The sequence below is a fragment of the Neofelis nebulosa genome, chromosome 11 (assembly GCF_028018385.1).
Source record: "Neofelis nebulosa isolate mNeoNeb1 chromosome 11, mNeoNeb1.pri, whole genome shotgun sequence".
NCBI classification, from domain to species: domain Eukaryota; kingdom Metazoa; phylum Chordata; class Mammalia; order Carnivora; family Felidae; genus Neofelis; species Neofelis nebulosa.
The window spans coordinates 76,923,588-76,941,946 of record NC_080792.1 but is presented as its reverse complement, the minus strand read 5'-3'; positions in this window follow the sequence as shown (position 1 = coordinate 76,941,946).

The following is an 18,359-nucleotide window of genomic DNA, read 5'->3' as shown; positions in this document are numbered from 1 at the left end:
CCTGAAAGCGCGCGGACTCGCCAGTCTAGGTCCGCCCAGGTGAGCCGCTCCCAGGTGAACCTTCTGCGGGCGTTCCCTGTGGCCCCGGCGACGTGTTCCCCCTCCGCCCCCAACCCGGGCGGACCGGCTCGGGCCGGGTCCTCGCCTGATGGGGGCGTAGAGCTGCCCAGGTCACAACTCCACTCACCTACCAGCCCAACTTTACAGCCCAACACAGCCAGCGCCCCCGAGGACACCTGTTTCCGCAAGAACAGAGCCTGTCTGTCCTCCAACAGCCCCAAGCAACCTGTTGGACGCTGTTCGGGTCGCAGTTCTCTTTAGCTGCAACCAATGGGGACGTTTGACTGTTCTTCAATGATCTTTCACCTGTTGGACGCTGCTCAAGTCACAAGTTTAACTCGGCCATGCCTAGCTAAGACTCCCGTTTCCTGAAATCTGGGGTCCTGTCTGACCTGAACGGTCTGATGTTACCTAAGGGACCTGGCCCAGTTTACCATCCAACTCAACCACCATCAGACTGAACGCTTGTTTCCCCAAACCTAACCTCAGACCAATAGCCCAGGATACATGCTTGTCACCACTTGGAGCACAATTCACATCAGCCACAACCCACCTAGATCCTTGTGTCCTAAAACCCAATACCCGTCTTCTCCCAAAAAATCTAGCACACAGTTGTTGAGAGCTTCTCGTTCATTCTGGAATTAATATTTACTTGTGCCCAGTCTGTGCCGTGCACGGTGCTAGGTAGGAATTGTGGGTAAAAGGTGTGAACAGTACAGCAAAATTCCTGCTCTTGTGATGCTGGCTTTCTAGTTTGGGAGACAATACAATACGATACACAAGTAAGACAATTTCGGACACTAATGACTATAAATGAAGAAAATAAAACAGCAGAATGTCAGAGGGTGACTGAGGGAGATAGGATGTAGGAGGTTTGGGCAATAAATATCTATGAAGAGCTGAGATCTGAAGGAGTATTAGCAGACAGCCAGAGTGGCTGGAGCATGTGCAAAAGCCTTAAGGTGACAAAGAGCTTGGGTGTGTGCAAGCAACCGGTGGGGGGGTGGGGGGAGGGAGGTATGAGAGTGGAGAGATAGGAGTTTATTTAGCTAAGGCAGGTGAGCAGGGGCATGTTGGGTTAGGTAGGGGGTGATACAGAGTTTGGAGTTTATGTTAAGGGCAATGCGAAATCACTAGTGCCAGAAAAAGCATTGCTAAACTATATGAAATATTCTTAATTTAGTCTTTCAGGAGGCAGATGGGAGAAGAGAGAGACTGTTCCACATCAAGGCTATAACCCAAGTGCAGTTGGGAAGTGAGGGGGTCTGTCTGAGGGAGACAAAGCTATCATCATTCTTGCTCATGACACAGATCTTGACATGCCCCATCAAGTCAGATCTCTCACTGATAGGAACCCAAGTCATCAACCTTGGCTTGTTCCCACCCCACCCAACCTCCCCACCTCAGGCATCTTAAGATACCATCTCCTTGAAGCCTCACCATCCTACCCAGCACCCTGACCCAGTGCCAGTACCCCACCCACCTTTCAGACACCTCCATCAATTCCACAGAGAGATCACAACCTACTACGAGGACCTCCAGCATCAGACAACACCCTGATTTCTCAACTTGCGGCATCCCAGCCAAACCACCCAGAGACTATGGCCACTACAAGAAATTCAGGTCTAGGGGTGCCTGGGTGGCTCAGCTGGTTGAGCGTCCGCCTCTTGATTTCGGCTCAAGTTGTGGCCTCACGGTTGTAGGATCGAGCTCTGCGCTGAGCGTGGAACCTACTTGAGATTCTCTCTCTCCCTCTCTCTCAGTGCCCCCCACCAAATAAATAAATAAACATTAAAAAAAGAAATTCAAGTCTCTAAGAATTGTCTTGCCATGGAACATATATTTAATGTGCTGAGAAAGGTCATTGCTCTTGGTTCATAGAGTATCTTGAAAGTTCATCTATTGACCCATCTTGCCTACCCAGCCAGCCAGCCAGCCAACAAATGTTTTAAGTACCTGCTCTGGGCGATTCCCATAGTTTATCATAGAGGTTAGGCTGGTCCCCGGGGGCAGGCTGGTAGCATCATGGATGCTGTGGGCCAGGTTTTATACAGTAAGGATTGGTGGGGACTGTGGAGAAGAGGTCACCTGGCCCATCTAAAGGGCGGTGTGGCTGTTCACCTAGCCACTCACTGCCCAGAATTGTTAGCATTTCAGATTTCCCAAGAAGTCAGAAACCTAGAATAGGGGGTAAAATCTCTTGATTTTTAGGTATTGGCAGCTAATTCAAAAATTTTTAAAAACATCATGTAGGGGCATCTGGGTGGCTCAGTCGGTTAAGTACCAGACTCTTGATTTCAGCTCAGGTCCTGATCTCAGGGTCATGAGTTCAACCTGTGTCGGGCATGGAGCCTCCCTAAAAAATAAAAATAAAAAACACTATGTAAGCCACACAAAACATTTCTATTTTTTCTTTTGACACAATCTCAAATTTACAGAGAAGTTACAAGTACAATTCAAATAGCTGTTTATCCCTGAACCACTGGAGCATAAGTCGCTGACACAATGCCCCACCACCCTAAATATTTCAACGTGTATTTCCTCCCAACAAGGATGTTCTCCAGTGGAATCACAGTACGTACATCCGTCAGTGCAGGAAATTAACACTGATACATTAGTACCATCTAATGCTCAGCTCTATTCAAGTTTCACCATTTGACCAAATGATGAACTTTGTAGCAAAAAGGTCCAGTTCAGAATCTCATGTTGCTTGTAGTTAGTTGTCCTGTGAGGTTTCTTGAGCCTTTTTCCTTCTGGAACATTCCCGAGTCTTTCTTTGGCTCTCATGACCTGGATACTATGAAGAGGCAAGGCAGTTATTTGGAGAATATCTCTCTGTTTATGTTTGTTTGATGTTTCCTCTTTTTTAAATTGTATTTATTTATTTATTGAGAAGGGAGTGGCAGAGACAGAGGGAGAGAGAGAGAGAGAGAGAGAGAGAGAGAATCCCAAGCAGGCTCTGTACTGTCAGTGAGGAGCCCAGTGTGGGGCTTGAACTCACGAACTGTGAGATCATGACCTGAGCCAAACTCTAGAGTCGGATGCTTAACCAGCTGAGCCACCCAGGTGTCCTTCATGTTTCCTCTTCATTAGATTTGGGCCACGCATCTTAGATTAGATGCAGATTGTGGATTCCATACATCACGAACCATCACAGAAGTGATGTGCTGTGTCTCTCATTATATCTTAATAGATAATCTGTGACTTCAGTTGGTCCCACTATTGATGTTAATTCGATCACTTGTATGAGGTGGTGCCTTCCAGGCTTCTCCACTGTGTAGTGCATCTGCTCTTTTCCTCCTTGAAACAAATAGATATTTCAGAGGGAGGTACTGTGAGACCAGGTAAATGTCCCATCTCTGATCAAACTTTCCTTTTATTTATTTATGTCCGTGCAGACAGAGGTAGATGATTCCATGAGTTACAAACACGTTACTGTTATTCTTTATTTGGGTGCCTAAATTAGCTTAGATTGGGTCTGTGATGGTCCCTTCCAGCTGGCTTCTGTGTCCTTCAGACATGTCACCATCGTTCTGTAAGCACTTCCTTACTCTCTGGCACAACATATTCCAGGCTTACTTTGTCCTTTCCCTGCCCTAGGCCTGGAAGCAGCCATTTTCCAAAGAGCCCAGGTTCCTTTTAATGGAGAATGGTGTTCAGACACCAAGATCTACATGTGCTTCCTGTTACTGGGGTGTCACTGCTCCCAGATCCGCCCCATGGACAGAGCTATACACACGTGCAAACCCACATATGCACACACATTTCTATCCATACTTGTCTATATTTGTCTTGATGGTCCTCTGCTACATTAAAAGTCATGAGGTCAGGGGTGCCTGGGTGGCTCAGGTCATGATCTCACGGTTCGTGAGTTCGAGCCCCACGTCGGGCTCTGTGCTGACAGCTCAGAGCCTGGAGCCTGCTTCGGATTCTGTGTCTCCCTCTCTCTCTGCCCCTCTCCAACTCTCTCTCCCTCTCTCTCAAAAATAAACTTTTTTTTTTTAACTTTTTTTTTTAAGTTAAAAGAATCATGAGTTCATCTTAATAGATCCAATGCCGATTCCAGATTTTCCTGTTTCCACATTGGTGATTCCCTTGTCCAACCATGAGAGACCTGGTATATTCTCATTGTTTTCAATGTGTTCACTCATGTGGCCAGTCCCCCATGTGCAACAATTTCTTATTATTGATGCCTCCTTCTCCCCAACAAGGATGCCCTTTACGGCCTGCTCGAGCTCGGCTGCCTTTCCACGAGGATGCCCTCCTCACTCGCATGAGCTCTGGCCACCCATGCTGGGCTACCCTCCTCAGACCAGCATACACCCTCTCCCCATTCCCCTGCTACTGATGCTTACCTTGCTGGGACTCCCCCCCACCGCCCCAATGGTTCTTGGACTGAACTGTTCAAGATCAGAAGGGAGGGGAAAGAAGGAGATATGGAAGGAACAGGGGAGGAGCGGAATAAGCCTTTGGCAAGCTGGCCTTAGCGTCCTGCGGTGGGGCAGACATTCACACATTCAATAAGTGCGTGTTGAGTGTTTACTCTGGACCACAGAGAAACAGAGGATGAAATCATCAATAAATAAAGTGTTATGGGGGAAATATGGCCAGACACAAGGAACCATCTCATCTTTTTGGATCGTTGGGCCATCCTGCTGGCTCTATTGGTTGCAAACCCCTCTCAAGCCGAACTGCAAGACCAGCTTGGCCAGCGGAGTTGACTCTCATGGTTGGAACTGACTCAGTGGGGGTGAGGTGTTCACCCAACAACATTTCATCATTTTCCTGAGCCAGCCCCACCCAGCGCTGTTAATAGCTTCTTCCCAAACTGAGTCATCAAATCCTGGTTACTCAAACTGTCTCTCCCCAACGCCATCTGTTGGGATGGACAAAGTAGGCCAAATTCATGGTCTTTCTGACATTTTATCCTACGACTCAGCCTTCCCACATGCAACATCGTAATAATCACAGGTCATGTTTTTTGAGCATTTGCTGTGTTTAAAGCCCCACACCTCCACTTTCCAGCTGGGTGGCCGCGGACAAGTCATTTCCTGTGTGAGTTTCCTGTGGCTGCTATATAACGAAGGACCACAAACCCGGTGATTTAAAACAACCAGAAAATTATTCTCTCTGTTTTGGAGGTCAGAAGTGTGAAATCTGTATCACCAGGGCAAACTCAAGGTGAGCGCAGCACGGCATGACCTGGGAGAGCTCTAGAGGAGAAACTGTCCCTTGCCTCTCCCAGCTTCTGAGGGCTCCAGGGATCCTCTGGCTGTGGATGCATGGCTCCAACATCTGCCTCTGTCTCCACACAGCCTCCCTCGTGTCTGCACAGTCTCCCCGTCTCTGTCCTATAAGGGTGCTTGTGATGGCGGTTAGGGCCCACCCAGACAATGCAGGATAAACCCCCCCATCACAAGACCCTGAACTTAATTACACCTGCGAAGACCCCTTCTTCCAAATAAGGACAGATTGAGGGGTTCCAGGGATTGGGAGCCCATCTCTTTGGGGGCCATTACTCAGCCTACCACACGTCCCCTCTCTAAGCCCCAGCGGTCTTGTTGGGGAGCAAGAAGATCCTGTCCCCTCAAGGTCCTAGCTGGACCAAGAATCAAATTGATGTAAGACAGATTAACAGGAGAAAATCAGATTTAGTTTTGTATGTACAGGAAATCCACACAGACATGGAAGTTCCAAAGACAGGCAAAAGGAGACCTATGTGTCATGCTGAACTAAGGAGAAGGGGACAGGGGGTCTGGGACTTCAAAGGGAAGGAATGCAATTCACAGGAAGATGAAAAAGAGTAACTGTTCGGTAAACAAATGTTTTCTGAGCCACTCAGAAACAATGGGACATAGAGAGGACTTGTTTTTCCTTTCATTTAAACCCAAGTGAGTTAACATACAGTGTAATAATGGTTTCAGGAGTAGAATTTAGCGATTCATCACTTACGTGTAACACCCAGTGCTCATCCCAACAAGTGCCCTCCTTGGTGCCCGTCACCCATTTTGCCCATCCCCCCACGCACCTCCCCTCCAGCAAGAGAGGACTTTGATCAAAGTGCCCCCCCGCCCCCGTCTACCGTGCCTCGTTCACATCCTAATGTAGTTACGTTCTGGTGCTAGCCTCTCCCCCGAGCGGGTCCTCTATCTAAAGTCTTTTTAGGCAGTTCTAGGGGGAGGTAAGGAACTTTTCCTGAAGCTGCTGGGGTTTGATGGCTTTTAACTCTAAATAGCTCTCATGCCAAAGTGGGCCATCTTGGGGTGGCCCGGCCTGGGCCCCTACAATCCATCGGTAAAAAGAGGACAGGAATAACGGCCACTACCTCTCAGGGCTGACATGAGGTTGAAAGGGTTAATGTAAATCAGGCAGTTGGGAGGTTGGCAGGCAGGCGGCCCTCGATGAATGGCGTGGTTATTATGAATTGATTTCTTGAGTTATTTCTACCCAGGACTGGCAGTTGTGAGGGTAATTGATTCCAGTGATGTCACCTCTCCAACTGCCAGGTTTTCAGCAGGATTAAATGTGCCAAATGGGCTTTGTTGAGCCAACTCCTCTGGGTGTGAAAGAGCCGCCATGCCAACCCGCCTTGCTGTTTCCAGGGCCCGTCTGCTGCTTTTCCCTAATTAACGCAAAGGCGACACCCGCCAGCAGGCCCACTCGCTGCCATCCCGGGAAAACGGCACAGCGCACTGCAGCTAAATATTTGAACATTTTTTCAGTTTCCGGATGAAAATAGCATTTGGAGCACTTAAACAGCACAGAGTAGAGGAAAGGGAGGAATACCACATCATCCTTGCACCCCTGCAGCAGGGGGGAGGCGGGGGGGGGGGAGGGGGCTCCGGGGAACATGCTGAAAGGAGACCCAGCCACTGTGTGCCTGACCTAACACAGCGTCATGGCTAATTACCACTGTTATTCAGTGGGAGAAATAGAAAAAGTGAAAGCTGGTCTTCTTCATTCCATTCAACCCCACAATCACTTTTTAAAAATGTTTATTTGTTTTTGAGAGAAAGAGATAGAGAGCGAGTAGGGGAGGGGCAGAGAGAGAGGGAGAGAGAGAATCCCAAGCAGCCTCTGCACTATCAGCACAGAGCCTGATGCAGGGCTTGAGCTCATAAACCACAAGATCATGACCCGAGTGGAAACCAAGAGTCGAACGCTTACTGGACTGAGCCACCCAAGCGCCTCTCAACTCCACAATCACTTCTTAAGCTTCTCCCGTGGGCCAGGCTCTGCTAGGGATTTGTGGGTGCCGAGATGGCACCCCGTCCAGGAGCTCACAGAAACGTGTATTGTTGTTGACAGAAATGAATCACACACTGAATCTAAGCCATCTGAGGATGAGGACATAAGGGAACCGAGAGGAGCACAGGTTCTGGAGTCGGACAGACATGGGATCAAACCCTGCTTATACCTGTGTGATGTTGAGCAAATGACATAACCTCTCTGAGCCTCAGTTTCCTCATCTGTGAAATGGGGATCCTAAGAGCACCTCCTTCAAAGTGTTGAGGACAGTATTCAACGAGATAGTATATTTAAAAAAAAATTTTAATGTTTATTTTTGAGAGAGAGAGAGAGAGACAGAGAGACAGAGCATGAGCAAGGGAGGGGCAGAGAGAGAGGGAGACACAGAATCCAAAGTAGGCTTCAGGCTCTGAGCTGTTAGCACAGAGCCCGACGTGGGGCTCGAACTCGGGAATGGCAAGATCATGACCTGAGCCACCGTCTGATGCTCAACTGACTGAGCCACCCAGGTGCCCCAAGGAGATGGCATATTTAAAGATTCGCCCAGGACACAGGTTGGCACTCGACACAAGTCATGTGGGGATGCCCAAGATGATGTTGCTGATGATCGACATGCCCTCCCCAGCTCTCAGAAATTCTGGGTAACGCTGGGAGCCCGGTGAGGTAGAAAGCACCCAGGCCCACCTGTCAGGGGACCCAGGATCTGGTTCCAACTCTGTTGATGGGTTTCAAGACTTGATGGATGTCCCTATTTTTTTTTTAAATTTTTTTTTCAACGTTTTTTATTTATTTTTGGGACAGAGAGAGACAGAGCATGAACGGGGGAGGGGCAGAGAGAGAGGGAGACACAGAATCGGAAACAGGCTCCAGGCTCCGAGCCATCAGCCCAGAGCCTGACGCGGGGCTCGAACTCACGGACCGCGAGATCGTGACCTGGTTGAAGTCGGACGCTTAACCGACTGCGCCACCCAGGCGCCCCTGTCCCTATTTTTTTTTTTTAAATTTAATATTTATTTTTGAGGCGGGGGAGGAGCAGAGAGGGAAACACAAAATCTGAAGCAGGCTCCAGGCTCTGAGCTGTCAGCACAGAACCTGATACGGGGCTTGAACTCACGAACCGCAAGATCATGACCTGAGTTGAAACCGGACGCTTAACTGACTGAGCCACCCAGGCGCCCCTTGATGTCCCTTTTTCGAGCCTCATTTCCTGCCGACTGTTAGGTGAGTAGGTCTGGCACCATAACTCGAGGCCCCTTTGCCCTGAGCACGCTATGAAGGTGCACGCACGAGTTGTGTCTTTCCACAGCATCGGCTTTCTTCTGTCATAGAGCAAGGCTAATGTAATTATAAAGCAGGTTCAGGATTCCAAGTTCAATGACATTTCACCACGTGATTCACTTGGCTTCTCACAGGGCACACGGAGCAGGAGAGAAGTTGCACAACAAACAAGATAACAGAGGGCGTAAGAAGTGAACGAAAAAGACACACAGTCTGTGCGTCCCCAGTGAAGATAAGGTAAGATAAGTCCAGTCTAGGTCAGCTCTCGCCACTGGCTGCTTATTATGTCCAAGCAGGGAAGGATCTCAGTTCTTTTTTCTTTTTTTTAAATTTTTTAAATGTTTATTTATTTTTCAGAGAAAAAGAGAGAGCGTGCAAGCAGGGAGGGGCAGAGAGAGAGGGAGACACAGAGTGGGAAGCAGGCTCCAGGCTCTGAGCCGTCAGCACAGAGCCTGATGCAGGGCTCGAACTCACAGACCGTGAGATCATGACCTGAGCCAAAGTCGGACGCTCAACTGACTGAGCCACCCAGGCATCCCATCACCCTTCTACCTTCTAATTCCAATAGTGGCTTTGGGGGGGGGGGGGGTGTCCCTCTCTCCTGCTGCCCCAAGCCAGTAATGGGAGAACTTTATTGTCCTCAAGAGACACACATGAGGAGATAGTCCAAGGGCTGAAGCTTTCCCAGGGACAAAGGCGCTCTAAATGCAGCAGAGGAGTCTGGGAACACCCCAGGCGCTTGCTCAGCTGAGATAGCACTAATTTTCAGGAACCAGTCATGGCACACGGCCCAAGTTTAGGGACACACCTCTCTGGCAAAGGCGTGGCCTTCCCGCTCATGCCTTCATGCCCCTGACTACTTGTGTGCTTAAGTTAGTACTTCCCTGGCCAGAGTTTCACTCACTCATTCATCAAGTATTTATTAAGCAGCTACAAGGTACCGATCAGTCTGGCAGAGACTGGGACACACAGCAGGAGCAAGGCAGCAAGTCCCTATTCTCATGGAGTTCAGTTTGGTGTGGGCAGGTTATTAATTAAAATTTTTTTCAACATTTATTTATTTCTGAGAGATAGAGACAGAGCAGAGAGAGACACACACACAGAATTTGAAACAGGCTCCAGGCTCCGAGCTGTCAGCATGGAGCCTGACGAGGGGTTCGAACCCACGGACCGTGAGATCATGACCTGAGCTGAAGTCGGATGCTTCACCGACTGAGCCACTCAGTCGCCGACTTAAGTGACCAACTTAACCACTTAGGCGCCCCAGGTTATGAATGTTTAACAATCATTTCACACTGCAGTGAACGCTATGGGGAAAATGCAGGGTGTCCTGAGGCCAGGCAACTTGATGTCATTAGAGAAGATCAGGGAGGGCTTCCCACAGGAAGTGGCATTTACAAGATCTGAAGGATGAGGAAGAGTTAGAAGTAGGGCAGAGCCTTCCAGGCAGAGGGCACAGCATGGCAGAAATGCAGGCCACAGGGCTTAAAGGAAAGGCCAGTATGGCGGGCGAGGTTGGCCAACAGCCAACGTTGGGTCCAGTGACTTGTTCAAGGTGTGGACTTCATGTAGAGGGAAAGGGGGAGCCTAGGAAGGCTCAAAGTTGAGCAGAGAAGGGAGTTGCTCTCACACCATCCTCCAATCACCCTGAACTTGGTAACTTAGGAAGTGGAAGCTCTCTACCGTCCAGGGATGGCCCCTGGGTGCCCATGTCCAGGAAAGCCATGGAAAAGCTGGCTTGATGCCCCATCTCAGTGGGCCACACCCACATCTGACAGCCCAGCAGAATGGAACCGGTGTGGACTTTGGGATGGGGACCCTGACTCACAACACTGGCCATGAGCATCCTCTGCCCAACCACACTGAGCCTCAGTGTCCCCATCTGAAGAGTGGGGTTGCGATAACCCATTCTTCCTGGAGACACCGTGAGAAGAGAGATCACAGAGGCGCAGAGGACAATAGATGTTCAATAAGTGCCACGCAGGTACTGGCTGAGTCTCTCTCCCCTTCTCTGCAGCTTGTTTCTGTCTCGGCTCGCTGAGGCCACCAGCTGCTCTCACAAGACACACTGACTCTGCCACTTGCCCCATTTGGGTATGTCCTCCCCTTCTCTGTGTAAAGTCAAGGGTGAGCTCCACCAAGCTGGGTCAGGTGGTTCTTCAACTGTGGTCTTGGCCCCCCCCACCCCCACCCAGGGAGAACTGGGGTGGGGATGTGGGGGGAACCTCTGACATCGGTTCTCCAGCTGCCGTCGTGGATCAAGAATTACAGGCCGATTCTAAAACTGAAGGTCTCGCACATCGCATTGTTTTCCAGGAAGCCTGCTGGTTGCACAGGGTGTGGGCGTGTCTTCTGAAATTCAGCCGTGGCAAAGGCAAGCAGCCTGAATGATTCAAGTTCTATTCTAGGCCCCTCCTGCACCCCTGGGAGTTGGGGGGGCATTCTTTCAGCACTGGCTCCTGTGTGTGGGCCACAGCAAACTGCCAACCTGCCTGGGGAAAGGGGTGTTTGAATATTTTGTTTTCTAGTGTCTTTTTTGGCCAGCAATACCTTGACCATGAAAAAACCATCCCCGCCTCCAGTGTGGTATGTGCCGTGGGTGTTATTATTATTATTATTATCATCATTATTATTATTTTCCATGACCTGGTTTTGTATATTAGATAATAGTTGAAACACACGCTGAGCGGCTGCACAACATTGTGAGTGTGCTTAATGCCACTGAATTGCACACTTAAAAACGGTTAAAATTGGGGTGCCTCAGGGGCTCAGTCAGTTGAGTGTCTGACTCTTGGTTTTGGCTCAGGTCATGATCTCATGGTTGGTGAGACTGAACCCTGCGTCGGGCTCCTCACTGAGCCTGCAGCCTGCTTGGGAGTCTCTCTCTCCCTCTGTCTGTCTCCCCCGCCTGCACACATGCTCTAAAACAAAAATAAATACATTTTTAAAATGTTTAACGTGGTTGATTTTGTAAGTGTATTTTAATGCCCTCCTCCCCAAATGCTATCCATATGTACATACTGCACTGTGAGTGATGCTGCTCTAGAAAAGTCTGTCGATGGGAATGTTTCCTGGTAACTGAAAAATGACATAAAGCAAGAAGACTATTTTATCCTGTAAAAGGAGTCCCATTTACGTATATATCACATCTTCTTTATCCATCAACAATTCTGTACTGTATAGTTAAAGCTTTGTTAAGGGGGTAGATATCAAGTTATGTGGTTTGTTTTTTTTTATTATAAAACAGTAATAAAAAGAAAGATCTTAAAAGAAAAAAGGAAAGAAGAAAGAAAGAAAGAGAGAGAGAGAGAAAGAAAGAAAGAAAGAAAGAAAGAAAGAAAGAAAGAAAGAAAAGAAAGAAAGAAAAGAAAGAAAGAAAAGAAAGAAAGAAAAAACCAAGCTCTGGGATTGGGGCCCATGGGATGGGTCGATTCTGTTTCTGACATCGCCATCAAGCAGCGACCCTTCTCTCTTCCTGCCCTGTGATGGTCACGGTCAGCTGTGTCGGTGGCATGCTCCTGCTGGGGTTATGGCTGCAGCGGTACCACAGGTCTCTTGCACATATAACAGCACCCAGGAGTTGCCCCACCCCCACCCCCAGCAGACATCCCCTGAAGTGTCTTTGGTTAGAACTGGGCCCCACCCCCTCTCCCCCACAAGGGTGTGGGTCCACCGTAGTTGGGTCAGACAAATCAGGATTTCCTCCTGAACCACAGAGAGAAGGCAATACCCCAACCCCAATCAGGGTGTAGCTTGAGCAGGGAAACTGGGGGGAATGGTAGGGAGTTTATCAACCGCTCGTATGCAAATAAGTAACAATTTCCCAGCGCCTTCCTTTAGGAGGGGGAGAAATGAACCCAGCACTTACAGAGGCAGGCGCTATGCATAAAATTGTATCAGGGCAACTATGACACCAACAGGTATCATTTATCAAGTTCCCACAATGTGCTGGCCCTGGGCTAAGACAGCTGTCAATAACAAATTCGTACTATCATCCCTATTTCACAGATAGGAAAATTAAAGCTCAGTGACACGAAATGATTCAGAGCTACACAGAGGCTGCTTCCTTCATACGGGGCTGGCCTTGAAAAATAAAAGGAATACCAAAAAAAAAAAGTTAGTGCTGTTCCATCAGACAAATGTATTCCAGCAGGTGGAAGCAAGCTGAATGACTTGAATGGGAGGTTCTGGAACAGAATTCCATTTTTCAGCTTCCTCTGCACATAGGAACAGGCCTGTTCGAATAGGGTCTGATGAGCTCACCTGATTGACAAATAGAGCATCCATGGTAATGGAAGGTCCTGGCCACGCATCTGAAGAGGGCAGACTTACCTGTACAGGTTTCTCTCAGGGTGACGACCTCCAAACTGGGAGGAAGGAGGTAAGCAGAGGCCAGGAGGGCTTAGAAGGATAAGAGATGTGGTAGTGATGTACTATTTGGGGGGGGGGGGGGGGGAGGGTGGTAAAAAACAAAAAGCAAAGCCAAATGAAATTGAATGACAATAATTAAAAGTGTCCCCCTTTCCTCCTGTGGTGGGTGGAATACTGACCTCCAAAGATGTCCACCCCCTAACAGGTTACCTTGGCTACGTGGAAGAAGGGGCTTTGCAGAGGTGGTTAAGGTTAAAAACCTTGGGATGGGAAGGTTATCCTGAATCATCCAGGTGGGCACATGAATCCTTAAAAGTGGAGAAGATTCCCCAGCTGAGGCCGAGCAGATGCGGCTGGCGAACAATGGGCAGAAGGAGATGCTAGGCTGTGGGCTGTGAAGACGAAAGAAAGCCCAGGAACGTGGCAGCCTCCAGAAGCCTGAAGAAGGCAAAGACACCCATTCTTCCCTGGAGCCTCCGGAAATGTAGCCCCGTCGGGAGCTTGAACTTGACTCCTTGAACTCAACCCCGTGAGACTTCTGTCCTACAGAAGTACCTAATGAACATAAGATGTTAGTAACGGAAAAAGGACTATAAAGCAGAAGGAACTCTCTGTACGATCTTTGCATTTTTCTGTGAATCGAAAACTATTCTAAAGTGTATGAAAAGTACAGATAAGCTTCCAGTTAAATAAGTCACAGGGATGACAAGTACAGCAAAGGGAATACAGTCAATAATATTGTAATAAGTTTGGCGAAGATGGGGACTACACTCATGGTGGTGAGCATTTCGTTACATATACATTTAGTTACATATTGAATCTGTGTTATACACCTGAAACTAACATGATATTATGTATCAACTATATGTCAATTAATACTTTTTGAATTTAGGGGCACCTGGGTGGCTTAGTCTGTTGAGCCTCTGACTTAGGTTCAGGTCATGATCTTACAGTTTGTGAGTTTGAACCCCCACATTGGGCTCTCAGCTGTCAGCATGGAACCCACTTCAGATCCTCTGTCCCTCCCCCCCTCGCCCCTCCCCTGCTTGTGCTTACTTTCTCAAAAATAAATAAACATTAAAAATTTTTTTGAAATTTATTTTTATTTTTTAATTTGATACTTTTTTTTTTTTTTTTAGAGAGACAGTGAAAATGCGAGAGGGAGAGAGGGAGAGAGGGAGAGAGGGAGAGAGGGAGAGAATCCCAAGCAGGCTTCATGCTCAGTGTGGAGCCTGAATCTGGGCTCAGTCCCACGACCCTTGGATCATGACCTGAGCTGAACTCAGCATAGGACATTCAACCCACTGAGCCACCCAGGCACCCCAAAACTTTTTTTTCAATGTTTATTTACTTTTGAGAGAGACAGAGCAAGAGAGGAGCAGAGAGAGAGAGGGGAAGCACAGAATCTGAAGCAGGCTCCAGGCTCTGAGCTGTCAGCACAGAGCCCATCCGATGTGGGGCTCGAACCCATGAATCACGAAATCATGACCTGAGCCGAAATCGGACACTTAACCGACTGAGCCCCCCAGGTGCCCCCCAAAATTTTTTAATTAAAGAGATAAACTACCAAAAATGGGAAAGAATACAGATGCCCAGACCCCAACCCTGACCACCTACATCAGAACCTGTCTCCGGGATCAAGCATCAGGATTTAAAAAAATTTCTCTAGGTGATCCAGACCTGCAGCCAAGGTTGAAAGCCATTCATGCATTGAAAGTACCTCATAAAGCCTAAGGCACGATGGAAGTGCAGGTTATGATTAACGAACCAATGCCTTATTTTTTTGTTAATTACACAAGCAACAGCGACCATCATAAATTCAAAAACCTGGAGAGAAATAAAAATTCAAATCACCCTGAATCCTGCCCCCTAGTGATATCCACTGTTTCTGGTGGATGCCATTTTACACCTTTTTTCTCACAGATACCTACATTTATGATTATTCCTGTTGTTGTTATTAAAACACAAAACTGGAGCTCCGGCAGGCAGCCCCGTAGCCCCAGGATCTCTGAGCTGCTGGTCTACTTCAGCATCCAGGAGGATGGGGAGCCCAACCCAGATGAGAAGAGAGCAGCTGGGTGGCTGATGTTGAAATTCCGTGAAACCCCAGCATAGACCCATGTGCCTTGGCAATGACACCTGCTAATTAAGTGAGGGCACAGCATGGCCTCCAGCACTGTCACGTTTCAGCCAACAGGGAGCTGCTCCCATGCGGCCACACCATCTCCCCGGTCCTGTTTTCTCCTGCCCTGCTAGGACACCCAGAGACACAAGTCCAAGAACAGCCCTCCTCACCTCTCTGGCCCAGGGCCCAGCATGTACGGCATCCACCTGCCTGGATTTCCCCTCTCAGCCCCCTGTGGGCCATAGTCATCAACCTGTCACTAAATATTTAACATCGTTGAACTCTTTAAATGGCCCAGCTGGTCCACATCTGCCGGCCTCTTTTAAGAGCTACACCTGCAAGTCACAGGCTCTTGGAAAAGCAGTCTGAAGAGGGATCGTAAGCTCTGGGGGTTGCGTGGAAATCCTGGCTCTCCTAGTCCTTGCTGTGTGACCTCAAGAGAGTGACTTGAGGGGCGCCTGGGTGGCGCAGTCGGTTAAGCGTCCGACTTCAGCCAGGTCACGATCTCGCGGTCTGTGAGTTCGAGCCCCGCGTCGGGCTCTGGGCTGATGGCTCGGAGCCTGGAGCCTGTTTCCGATTCTGTGTCTCCCTCTCTCTCTGCCCCTCCCCCGTTCATGCTCTGTCTCTCTCTGTCCCAAAAATAAAAAAATAAAAAACGTTGAAAAAAAAAAATTAAAAAAAAAAATAAAATAAAATAAAAATAAATAAATAAATAAATAAAAATAATAATAAAAAAAAGAGAGTGACTTGACTTCTCCAGGGTCTCAGTTCCCTCGTGTACAGAATGGAGGCAGGACTCCCACAGGAGGGAGGCTTAAATGAGTATTCCAGCAACGTGAGTTCTGTTTTTTCTTTTTGCTTTTGATATCATGCTCCCGCCCCCCCCCCCCCTTTTTTTTAAGTTTATTTATTTTAGAGAGAGAGAGCATGAACAGGGGAGGGGCAGAGAGAGAGAGAGAGACAGAGACACAGAGAGAGAGAATCCCAAGCAGGCCCTGCACTACCAGCGCGAAGCCTGGCGCAGGGCTCAAACTCACTGTCGGTGAAATCACGGCCTGAGCTGAAACTAACGAAGAGTTGGACGCTTAACTGACTGAGCCATCTAGGCGCCCCTCCCCTTTTCTTCTGAAGAAGAAGGGATTCAAATGCAGGGAATCTCCTCATTCATTCTCAACAAATACTACGGTGAGCCTACCATGTGCTGGATGCCAAGACAACAGCAGGGAAGCCCAGGCCCCAGAATCAGAGCAGGGCTTCCACCACCCTCCCCAGGCAAAGGATGCCACTTTCTGAGGCTCAGTTTAGTCAACTTTAAAATGGGAATAATAAACGGTGCCTGGCAGGTTTAGTCGGAGCATGAGACTCTTGATCTTGGAGTTATGAGTTCAAGCCCCACCGTTGGGTATACGGTGGGTATAAAAATAAAATCTTGGGGCGCCTGGGTGGCGCAGTCGGTTAAGCGTCCGACTTCAGCCAGGTCACGATCTCGCGGTCCGTGAGTTCGAGCCCCGCGTCAGGCTCTGGGCCGATGGCTCGGAGCCTGGAGCCTGTTTCCGATTCTGTGTCTCCCTCTCTCTCTGACCCTCCCCCGTTCATGCTCTGTCTCTCTCTGTCCCAAAAATAAATAAAAAACATTGAAAAAAAAATTAAAAAAAAAAAATAAAAAATAAAAATAAAAATAAAAAAAAATAAATAAAATCTTAAAAAAATAAAATGGGAATGATAAAATCTCTCACAGGGGTTCTGGGAGGATCAAAGGAAAAGATACTTGTAAAGATGCTTAATGAGCTACAGGTAGCTATGTAACCATGAGGGTAGAGGTTGACTAAGTGGGGGGCCAGTGGGGATGACTGTTGAGCAGAAGAGACCTAGAGACCATGGCCTGGGGACCAGGCTAGTCAAGCCCTAAGCCCTGGAATCCCACTAATGGAGCTTGTTTGGTCCTTTAAGGCCATCATACAGATAAGAAAACCTAGGACCAGGTGGCAAAGGGGACTCACTCAAGAGTCACAAAATCAGGACCTGAAGCCAGGTCTCCCCCTATCCAATTCACTTATTTCTGAAGTTCCTACCACATTCACAGAGACCCACCAATAAGCATTTATGTCTTGGGTTCTTTTGCTGGACTGACCCCCAGTGGGTAGCTGCCTCCCCTGCCCATTGGGGACACGATATGGAAAAGGCCTTGAGCTTGGCCAAAGGGGTAGGCACCAACAGAAGGGTAACCCTGGGGAATCTCACGCACGGGGCAGGGCAGACCCTGAGTCAACTAAGTAAAGGGAGATGTATAAAAAAGAGTACTTACCTGAGATTGACCAGGTGGTCTCCACCGAAACTTCATTTCGTCTCACAAGGGCAACCTTAAACAACAGCACTGGTGGTATTCTTGTTCAAGGGTAAACTGAGGCACATTCTAATTTTTCAAGAGTTTATTTGGGCATATATTTTAACTGGGTGATGCCACACTAAAGGTGGGTAGGAGCTCTCTGCCACCAGGCAGGAGCTGGGGGAGAGCTTTCTTTTTACAAAGAAGACACGGAAGCAAAGCAAGGAAATCATTTTATTGGCTACCACATAGGTTAGTTGTTTTATCTGGGAAAGGCTAGGTGGCTGTTTGTGATTGGTTGTCCTTACATTTAATTTTCTCAGACTCTAGGGGCACCTGGGTGACTCAGTCACTTAAGGGTCCGATTTCAGCTCAGGTCATGGGCTCACTATCTGTGGGTTCGAGGCCTGTGTCGAGCTCTGTGTTGACAGCTCAGAGCCTGGAGCCTGCTTGGGATTCTGTGTCTCCCCCTCTATCTCTACCCTTCCCCCACTTGTACGCACGAGCTCTCTCTTTCTCAAAAACGAATAAACGTTAATATTCTCAGATTCTAGGGCCTTGATTCTGGCTTAGGTTTCAGTTTGCGTCCTAAGCAAGCAAGACATCAGGGCTGTCCTGGTCTAATGGTATCCCTATTCAATTACTTTCATATTCTCATTTCACAGAGAGATGAAGTGACATGCCCAAGACCCCACAAGTAGCTTGGCGGAGGTTGGAATAGAGGCCAAAGTGTTCAACAAGATACTTCACCGCACCAGAAAAAACAGATGAATAAGAATGAAGGGAGGAATGAAGGGAATTAAATACAAAGAATGGGAAAATGAAAGAAAAGAGGATGAATGAGTGAAGTTTATCTTTTTTTTTTTTTTTGGTAAACTTATTTAAAAAATAAAAATTTTTAAAACTAAGTATACCCAACGTGGGTCTTGAACTCATGACCCTGACATCAAG